At 36.9% G+C, this 11490-nt stretch overlaps 1 pseudogene; it reads right to left on the bottom strand.

Moving 5' to 3' along the window:
- Positions 1 to 9448: 9448 nt before the first annotated feature.
- LOC103351387 (mitochondrial fission regulator 1 pseudogene) lies at positions 9449 to 10835 on the bottom strand (annotated as a pseudogene).
- Positions 10836 to 11490: the final 655 nt, after the last annotated feature.

Genomic DNA, 11490 nt, shown 5'->3' with positions numbered 1-11490 from the left:
CATCAAGAGTTTTTCTTTAAAGATAATCCTCCTATCACCAACCAATTACATAAGAATCTCTAGTGTAGTGAATGATCATTTTGGCTTTTCTTTCCCTTCCTTACTTTATTTGTTTGATTTTATCATCTTCCAAATATTCAAGTCATTTCTAATACCAGCCAAAGGTTAGAATCACCAATTAGGCAAAAAGGGGCACAATAGAGGGTAAAGCCACTGCCTGCAGTGCTGGCATCCCATATGGATGCTGGTTCGAGTCCCAGCTGCTCCGCTTCTGATCCAGCTCTCTGCTGTGGCCTGGGAAAGCAGTAGAAGATGACCCGAGTCCTTGGACCCCTGCACCCACATGGGAGACCCAGAAGCTCCTAGCTTCAGACTGGCATAGCACTGGCCATTGAGGCCATCTGGGGAGTGAACCAGCAGGATAAAAGACCTCTGTCTCTCTCTCTCTCTTTGCCTCTCTTTTTCTCTCTCTCTCTGCTTCTCTATAACTCTGGTTTTCAAATAAATAAGTAAATAAATCTTTTTAATAGATAGAATTCCAGAAATTCTCACTCTCTTATGTTATGAGAACTTGGTCTCCAACACACTGTAATAGGAGAAGGCAGTTCTATTTTCTGAAAATAAATAATAGATTCAGGAGAATAAGACATCTATGAGAGCAAGCACACATAATCAAAATAGGAGGAATGAATGAAAATATGAGTTCTAAATAATGAAATGTATCCAGGCATATAATGCTGTTGAAAACTCACAACCTCCCCCAGAATTAGATGAGAAGATTCTAGTCTAAGAAAACTGCCCTTGAAAGGATAAAAGACAGATAAATTTAAGTGTAGAGAATAAAGAGTGTCCCTCAATTACATAGACTAACAAGATCACACAAAATAAAACCTACCAGTTGAGCAAAAATATATGTAGATTCTCATTAATGTATTTAGATAATCACTTTTAAATATAATACTTCGGTTTGTAGGAAATAGAAATAACAAATTGATTTTGGTTCAAAATGTTTTGAAATCCATGCATATGATGAGTTTCAAAAGCTTCATGAAAAAAGCACATTATGAAAAGATAACTAGATTTCAAAAAATTCTGAATCAAAATTAACTTCTTTTAATTCCATTTTTCCATAATTCTTTTGAACTACTATTATATAAACATAAAACCATGGGCCATTAAATTATTGATAATGGAAAGAACAGCATAAGCATTGGAGACCAAAATAAAAAGTGTTAAAGAGAATCAAACCTATCATAATGATAAAACTCATAGATTCAATACTATTAACCTGCAAGTCATGGTCCTACAGATAGAGAGTATTACAACACAGAACGTGGGGGAACAGGAAATAGTAAAATACGTATTTCATTTTTATTATTTTATGCCATACATATAACTGAAATAATATTATAATAACATGACTAAAGTATAATTTTTAAGATATGTCAAAAATCTGATTAATAAATAAGCACTAGGTCACCAAAGAAGATACAGAAATGGCCAATATGCACATGAGAAAACGCTTAGCATCACTGTCAATAGATAAATACAAATCAAAACCACAAAGAGACACCAGTTTATGCACACCATGATGCTATTATTAAAAAAAAAAAAAAGTTGGCACTGATGTGGAGAAACGGGAAACCTTGTATATGGCTGGTAGGAATATGCAATGGTACAGCCACTATGGAAAATGGTACAGCATTCCTCAATAACTCAGTTACAGACTGACTATATGACCTATCATTTCTACTTTCAGGCATACACCTAAAATAACTGAACACAGAAGTTCAAACAGGTATTCTTAGAACCGTGCTCACTGTAACCACTGTAACATTATTCATAACAGACATAGGGTAGGAACAACTGGATGTCTATTAATGGATAAGAAAAATGTGGCTTATACATAGAACAGATTGTTATTCATTTGTAAAAAAGGAATGGAACTCTGACACATGCTACCTCATGAATGAGCCTTAAAGACAACATGCTGAAAGAAATATGCCAGTCACCAAGGGACAAATACCCTATCATCTCACTTACATGAGATACCTAGAGTGGTCATGTGGTTCCCAGGGTTGCAGGGAAGGGGTAAATGGTAGTAATTACTTAAAAAATATGGAGTTTCAATTTGGGAAGACAAAGTTCAGGGGATAACCTACAAAACAGGAGAAAATACTTGTAAAGCTACACATGCAATAAGGGTTTAATAACCAGAAAATATACTTTAACTCAAACAATTCAGTAGCAAAATAACAATCCATTTATAAATAGGCAAATTTAAACAGGTGTCATTCAAAACAAGATATGCAAATAGATCAAAGGAAGATGTAGAAATGCTGAACATCACTAATCTATTATGGCTTGAACATGACGCAGCTCCCTAAATTCTTGAAGATGTTTAAAGCTCAGTCTTTTGTTAATTATTAATGGATTAGTGAGTGGTTGATGAATTTGGATGAAGACTTGATCCAATGATGGTGTCTAAATGTGGGACCTTTAGGAGGTGAGTGGATTGCATTAGGTCCCTAGGCTGGAGCTCATGATTTAATCATGGTGGTGTTATAAGGAAAGACAACATACAAGGCAGATGATGAATGGTTCCTGGTTCTGTTCTTCTTGGCAAACCATGGGGTCGTTGCTCCCAACATTCCCCACTTACCAGCCTACATTCTTCACCACTGCCAGCCTCCACCAGATGTCAGACTTAAGAGACCAACCAATCCTAGACCATCAACTTTCAAACGGTAAGCTGAAGTAAACTTTCTTCTCGCCCAAGTTTCTACTCTCAGATATTCTAGTTAAAGTAACAAACAGCTGACCAACACAACACCTCACTTCAGTTAGATTGGCTATTTTCAAAAACAACAAAACATAAGTCTCACTGCAAGGTATATATCTAAGTAAAATGAAATCAGTCTGCCAGAGAGATATCTATACTCCAAGGTTATCACAATAACCAAGAAACGGAAACAAGCTAACTGCATAAGCTGACAGATAGATAAGGAAAAATGTGGTATATATACACAATGGAATACCATCCATTCATAAAAAAATGGGTGAAATCTTATCATCTGCAATAACATGGATGAAAGTGGAGGGCGTTACATCAAACGAAATAATCCAGGAACAGGAACACAAATACTGCATATTTCATACTCACAGAAGTTGACAGAATGGTGGTTTCTAAAGGATAAGGAAAATGGAGGAATAAAAGGTTAATTAATAAGTACTAAACTGTACTTAGATCAGAGTAAGGATTTCTGGTGTTCCACAGTAAGATGACTAAGATGACTAGAGATGATGCTAACATACTGCTAAAATAAAAAAAAAATGTTTCTGAATGTTTTCACCACAAAGTAAATGTTTGAGGAGATATCCCAGTCCTGTGTCCACAAATGCTATAAGGCTAGATCATGGCTGGTAATGTGAGCTCACGGTCCCACAGACCAGTGAGAAGAGTGCAATATGACAGTAAGACAAAGCTTACCCTGCTATGGTATGTTTTCTGCTGAAGTGGAGTGCTACCTTGAGGCCACTGCAGCCAGCCACAGGTCTATTAGCTGGGATAAGATTCCACTTGTGAGAGGCCAGAGCCGCGCCATGACAGGCTTCTCACAAAAGAAGAATCTAATACTGGTTTCTGTCTGTGTATGTGTTTTCTTTAAAGATTTCTTAAGTATGTAAAAAAAAAAAAGAAAATTACAGGTAACAAATGCTCAGTTACAGCTTTTGAAACTGGAAAGCATACGCATTACAGGATATTCTATAACTATTATAATTAATCCCCTAACTGTAAGATAAAATCTGAATGTCTAACACAAAAACATCAAGCACAGGTATGTTATTAATAAATACTTGATTGGCTGAAGCCTTGACATAGAATCCTGAAAATTCTAAAGGCCAGGGACAAGAAACTGTTAAGACATAGATCCTTGATGAAACAACAAAAAAATATGCTGTTGACTTAAAGGACAATGCCACCATCTAGTTAATTCTGACTCTATTGTATTGCTTACCTTATTTTATATTTTGATTTAAAGGGTTCTCTTCTGTTTGTATTAATATCTTGAGAGATAAGCACATGAGTTATTTTTGGCATTCTAAATATAAGAAGCTCATTCTCAGCCTGTTAAGTAAAATATTTTAAGTGAGAAAGTGAATGACTCACTCAAAGTCATACAAAGTGGCAAATCTGAAACTTAAAAGTTAAGTTTCTAAATTAAAGCCAGAAGCTTTTCCTAAAAGTCTGCCTAGAAAATAAGATGCTTAGATAAATAACTTCTGTTTGCTTTTCAAAAGTAAGTATTCCAGTAAGGCATTCTCCTAACTGCCTTAAATTGCCTCTAAAAAACAAAATATACATAATCTGTGAGGTTTTCATCAAAATGCTTCTTTAAACATTGCATGATATATCAAAAACATCTTTTTTTTCAGCATATGATTATCACTTGTGACAATAATAAATGTTCATCCAATTTTTCCTGAAAAAGGTATGGACTTTGTAGTTAGTACATTCTTTCAGGCTTATCAATTAAAAATGTGTAGAGATAAAAGATAATCCTACTAACTGGCTATAGCATCCTGCCTACATTGGAACAATTATCTTCTTATCCTGTTTTACCTTTATTGAGTCAACGTTTGCTGAGAGAATTGATATTGTTACCCAGCTCCAGATGCTGAAGGGATATCATGACAGAATCCATATTAGTAGTCTATTCCTAAGAACCCAAATTGCACTGCTGTACACAGGTGGCAATTAATGGATCCCATAATCAAGGTACTACTTTAAAAATAGCAGTTGTTCTTGCAAACTTTATTCTCTTTGGAAACATTTTATAAAATTTGATTCTTAATTAGTAACATTTCCATTTCATATAGGACTTTTTGTACCTTAACTGGTACAGAAAGACATATAATATCATTTCAATTATTATCAAAATGACTGATATTATATTTTACTAATATAATAAAGCTATTTAAGCTGTTGAACACATTGTGTTTTTAAGTAGCGTTTTTAAAAAATATTCGTTTTTTAAAAAGCAGTCCAAAATCATTTAGCAATGACAAATGAAAAGTGATATTTTACTCTTTTTTCTTTCTTTCTTTCTTTTTTTTTTTTTTTTTTTGACAGGCAGAGTTAGACAGTGAAAGAGAGAGACAGAGAGAAAGGTCTTCTTTATTCCATTGGTTCACCCCCCACAAATGGCTGCTACAGCCAGCGCTGTGCCGATCTGAAGCCAGGAGCCAGGTGCTCCCTCCTGGTCTCCCATGGGGTGCAGGGCCCAAGCACTTGGGCCATCCTCCACTGCCCTCCCGGGCCACAGCAGAGAGCTGGACTGGAAGAGGAGCAACGGGGGCTAGTACCTGGGGCCTTAACAGGGATGAGAACCTGGGGTACCCGCGCCACAGGCGGAGGACTAGCCAAGTGAGCCAGGGTACCGGCTAATATTTTACTCCTCAAATGTATTTTGCTCTCCCATAAATCTAAATTAGATGCATGGTTTTATGGAGGTGATCAAAATATATATTTCACTAGCAGCAGACTGCTTTATGCTTTCTTGAAATTACTCATTACATCTAGTATATCTAAATGTAATACCTTTACTAAAGTAAAATATATATTACATCATGTGTTATATATAAAATAAAACTACTAAAACATTATTTTGTATAATATTACATGGATATTAAATGTTCAACATTACAGCAGGTTCCACCCAAGAAAGCAAGCAAAACTTAAAATGTGTTGTGTTAACATCTTTCCTTGAAGATCTCAACTGTCCTATAAAAAAACTAAAGGGATACAAAGAAACTTAGTAATTACACAGAATAGTAAATTAGATGAGGTGTTTGGGCTGGTGTAAATGACAGACACATAAATCAAGCAAGGCAATGTAGAAAGTTACACCAATTCATGCAATTAAAATTTGCGTGGGCTCAAGATGAGCCTTGCTATTATTTTCTCACTACATCCTGTTTTTTTCCTTCTTTCTCCAGCCCATCCCTGTATCTTGCTCCTGTTTGTCCTTTTTCCTCTGGTCCTCTCACAATTTGAACTATCTTGGGCATCTTTTCCCACAAATTCTTTACTTAGACTTCACCTTTCTTAAGCTGAAAGGTAGCATGTTAGTGGGGGGAATTATTGCTTTCTGCAGCTACAGCAACTTAATGCAGTTTCAGCTCCAGGGGCCAAAGTCCTTTATCTCTTTGTGTTCTGCCATCACCTGGACATGAATTCTTTCCTCAAGTTTCACTTATGGCCCAAGATGGCTGTTAGAGCTCCAGTTGCTACAAATGTTCTGAGAAGGAGGAAGATGGGAAAATGAAATAGACACTTACTCTCAAGGTGAGTTTTCTTGATAGTTTTCATTGTATTTGATAGGGAATTGCTTTGATAGAAAAGAAATACAAAACGGTTTGAAGTATATGCATAGTTTTTGTTTCAAAATATATATTTTCCATGATTTTCAATCAAACCTCTGTGGTTGTCAAAATTCCAAATTAACGATTTCCTTCAAGAATTAATATCATTGCCAAAACCAGATTAACATATGGATAACTGTAATAAGATAATGGCAGCCACATTAGAGTGGTTGTCAGGACATTAAACAGATGCTACTTTGTCAAAAAGCTCCTTACAGCCCATATATATTACAGGCATCTTCACATAAAGTATAAATAATTCTGCTATAAAATCTGAGAATGATAAGAACCAAGAAAAATTATCCAAGTCACAAATTTCTCAAAAAATAAATAAATAAAGGCATTCTTAAAATACAATAAGCTGTGCCCATAATTTCTGTTGTGGTCCTTAGTTCTATCTGGAAGCATTTTTTTTTTGTATGTCTCACATCTTTTTTTTTTTAACTTTTATTTAATGAATATAAATTTCCAAAGTACAGCTTATGGAGTACAATGGCTTCCCCCCCCATAACTTCCCTCCCACCCGCAACCCTCCCCTTTCCCACTCCCTCTCCCCTTCCATTCACATCAAGATTCATTTTCGATTCTCTTTATATACAGAAGATCAGTTTAGCATACATTAAGTAAAGAATTCAACAGTTTGCACCCACACAGAAACATAAAGTGAAAAATACTGTTTGAGTACTAGTTATAGCATTAAATCTCAATGTACAGCATACTAAGGACAGAGATCCTACATGAGGAGTAAGTGCACAGTGACTCCTGTTGTTGACTTAACAAATTGACACTCTTGTTTATGGCATCAGGAATCACCCTAGGCTCTTGTCATGAGCTGCCAAGGCTATGGAAGCCCCCTGAGTTCACTGACTCTGATTATATTTAGACAAGGCCATGGTCAAAGTGGAAGTTCTCTCCTCCCTTCAGAGAAAGGTACCTCCTTCTTTGATGACCCATTCTTTCCACTGGGATCTCACTCACGGAGATCTTTCATTTAGGTTTTTTTTTCCCAAAGAGTGTCTTGGCTTTCCATGCCTGAAATACTCTCATGGGCATTTCAGCCGGATCTGCATGCCTTAAGGGCTGATTCTGAGGCCAGAGTGCTGTTTAGGACATCTGCCATTCTATGGGTCTGCTGTGTATCTCGCTTCCCATGTAGGATCATTCTCTCCCTTTTTTATTCTATCAGCTAGTATTTGCAGACACTATTCTTGTTTATGTGCTCCCTTTGGTTCTTAGTCCTATCATTATGATCAATTGTGAACAGAAATTGATCACTGGGACTAGTGAGATGGCATTGGTACATGCCACCTTGATGGGATTGAATTCGAATCCCCTGGTATGTTTCTAACTCTATCTGGAAGCATTTTGATTACATTCCTTTTGGCAATAGGGCAGAACTGAATTTTCTTTGTGACTTGTTTTTTTTTTTGTTTTTTTTGTTTTTTTAGATTTTATTTATTTGAGAGGTAGAATTACAGATAGTGAAAGGAAGAGACAGAGAAATGTCTTCCATCTGCTGGTTCATGTTTCAAATGCCCACAACTGTCAGGGCTGTGCTGATCCAAAGCCAGGAGCCAGGAGCTTCTTCCAGGTCTCTCACAAGGGTGCAGGGACTCAAGCTCTTGGGCCAACTTCTACTGCTTTCCCAGGCCATAGCCATAGCAGAGAGCTGGGTCAGAAGAGGAGCAGCCAGGACTGGAACCAGCGCCCATATGGGATGCAACATCACAGACAGAGGATTAACCTACCACACCACAGGGCCAAAAACAGCCATTTTCAAATGAGCTCATAAATTGTTTTTTTTTTAAATAAAGGTTTGCTTTATTTTAAAACAATAACTAATTGAAGCACTAGCCAAAATTCAATACTGATACAAATGTAAGTTTCTTGGGAGGTCAAAATATGTCAGGCGAATTTTCCTAACTTTTTGAAGGCAGAAATTTTAAACATAAAACAATTAGAAACAATGCAAGAATATGTAAAATAAGCCAGTTTAAATTTAGCTGAATAAACAAACCATGTAAATTACCTCAGTTTTTGTTAATATTTAAGGAGAACAACATAAATTTTTAAATAACTTAAAGGTGAATGTCTATTCGTGTTTCTTACTCCTCCCAGGAAGTATAACTGGTTTTTTTTTCCCCTAAACTAGATTTAAATAATACAAATACTTACTCATGGTAGGAGATTCTGGCACTAACTATAGGTGAGTTTATCAGAAACAGAAAATCATGTGAGCTTATTAAGCATTTAAAAGTAATTACTTACAGCAAGTCCTTAGAAGCCCTAGATTAGAAAGGCAGGTCTCCACTTTCTAATAACACCTAAGGATTATACTGCGTAATATAATTCATTGGAGCAGCATTCTATAAATGACAAATAATTTATAGAAATTTGCCTATTCAATAATGTTTCATTAAAAATTTTAATATTTGGCCAAAATATTAACTTTATAAACTCCATTATGCTGACATCTCCAGAAGTATTAAATTAGCAACATGTCAACTTTATGATGCCATTCATGAAACAGAAAAGAAAGTGGTACGTTTCTAGTTTTTAGTTAAAAAGGGATTTAATTCAGCAATGTGATTTGTCCCTGTTTGGAAAATTACATTTTCATCCTCAGCACTGCATGGCAATGAGGCAAAAGCAGCTTTCCTTCAGTGGAAGGCATTGTGGAATTTGAGCATTGAACATCATCTGGTTCTTACTCAAACCCAGCTCCAAAATATGTGAGAATCTAAGATATAAGTTCTGTCAAGGCAAGAAGATTCCAATCTCAAATATTTCACTCCAACAACTTATGTTATAGCAGCTGTTACATCACTGAATCGGAAATGATCACAGAAAACAATGATGGTAACAGTACCCTCCATGGCTGCCATCAGTACTAATTTTTACATAAACTGTCTTACATCCAAATATATGCATATAAAACATTTGAATAGATAAATTAGTGCTAATTTAAAATGCACAATACAATTCACAAATGTCCTTCTAAATGTTCTGAATTTGTACAAGTGTTTTAAGACTGAAAACCTGAACATCCTGGCTACACATAAGCAACAGGTCAGAACTTGCAACACTACAGAGTTCCAGAACTGAGCATGTATCAAAGCAAAAACCAAACATCTAGTACTTTTCGTTATTGCTTCGTCCTCTAATTAGGTTAAAAAAGGAGACCACTGAATACTAAAGTCGGGATTTACTAAATAATGTTGATTTCTACTAGCCAAACACAGCCCTCAAAAACCAACAGCTGAACCCAGGATAGTCTTTCTCAGCATACTGTCTATTAGGAGTTTGAGACATTTTCAATTAAAGCCTTCATTTTTCCTGTAGACTTCAACATATGTGGTCCAAACAACACCGTGTCTGAAGTGGACTCTGATTCACACTTTGGAATTCCTTTTTCAACTTCACCTGGGCTATCATTTCGATACCAATAGGCAAATTTCTTTTTCAGAGCCTCTGCTATTAGGGCACCAGGGTCAGTAGCATCCACTGGCTTGGGCTTTACATCTTGCTCTGGCTTCTTCACTGCCCGGAGTTTCACACTGTTCATATCTTTAAGGATCTCCAGCATATTTGGCATGTCGGGTTTCTTTGGATTGTTTTTAACCAAAGTCTTTCCAGCATTGGCTTTTTTCTCCTTTCACTCTTTAATCAGATCAATGGCAGACAGACTTTGGTGGAGGGCTGGTGGAGGGGGAGGTGGGGGTGGAGACGGAGGGGGTGGGAGAGGGGGTGCTGCTGTGGTAACAGATGCGGTAGTATCTAAATCACAGACCTGCAATGAGGTGTTGCTGCTCTTGCAGGGTGACAGTTTTGGCAATCTGAGCTCTGAGAACAGCAAGTTCATTTTCAAGTGCACAGATCTTCTGCAGTGCTTCTTCATTTGCCAGTGTGGTAGTCTTCAGCTGTGACTCTTCTTGAGACAAGTTTGGTGAGGAAATCTGCCTGCCAGGGGGCTTCTCAAAGAAAGGAAGGTCATCCTGGAGGGGTGGCCTTGACCTGACCTCTGTCCTTAGTCTTGTTGAACATTCTCCTTCTTCTTTGGCTACCCATCCAACATCAGCCAAAGACGCCACTGTACCCTCTCCTGGGTTGGGGCTCCATTCTGGTGCATTGCTGGTGAGCTGAAACTGAACTCTTGGGCACTGAATCAGAGATAAATTAGTACCAATCTTCCTTACGATACTTCGAGATGAACCATAAGGCTTTCCAGACCAAAGTACCGATTGCATGCTTACTCCAACTTGTTGAAAAACCATCCTAATCAGGCGGTTAATCCAGCCAAGCATTTAGATGGCAAAGTCTCGCCAAATTTGCATTTCAAGTGTTTCAGGCATACGTAGCAGCACATGGTCCATAAAGCACACTTGGCCACACAGCACCAAGCACCTTCTCCAGCTCATCATAAAATGTTTTTTAAAGTAACTTGATATTTTCTTTATTTGAAAGACAGAGAGACAATGAGAGTCAAAGAGAGAATTAAACAGAGAGCTCTCTATCTACTAGTTCACATCTGGCCTGCAATAGCCAGAGCTGGGCCAGGTAAAAGCCAGGAGCTAGGAAATATATCTGAATTTCCCACATGGCTGGCATGGACCCAAGTACTTGAACCATCACCTGATATCTTCTGAGGTACATGTTAGTACAAAGGTGTAATTGAAACTTAGCTAGAACTCTAACTTAGGCAACTCCAAAATGAGACATAGGCAACCCAGGAGGTTTCTTAACAGCTGCACCAAATGTGCATTCTGGAATTCCTTTTGTAAAATGTAAAGATAAAAATACAACATCTATTCCAACAATAATCTACAAAGAAAACTCAAGTTAATACACACACACATATGTGTGTATATATATATAATTCATTATAATTATATATATATATGTCTGTGGAATTCATTATAGTTACAGAGTGCAACATCAAGAAGAAAATAATTCAGCTTTCTTCTCTGTATATCAGTGAGAGTTAAGAAATTGGAACAGAGAGGAGTTTGGCCTTGTTAACAATACAGGCCGTTATGGGAAGACTCTTGAAAAGAAGGGGAAACC

Source organism: Oryctolagus cuniculus, chromosome 15 (genome assembly GCF_051225735.1).
Source record: "Oryctolagus cuniculus isolate XC-2025 breed Fujian yellow rabbit chromosome 15, ASM5122573v1, whole genome shotgun sequence".
NCBI lineage: Eukaryota > Metazoa > Chordata > Mammalia > Lagomorpha > Leporidae > Oryctolagus > Oryctolagus cuniculus.
The sequence above is the reverse complement of the archived record's forward strand: the minus strand, read 5'-3'. Positions and strand labels throughout refer to the sequence as shown.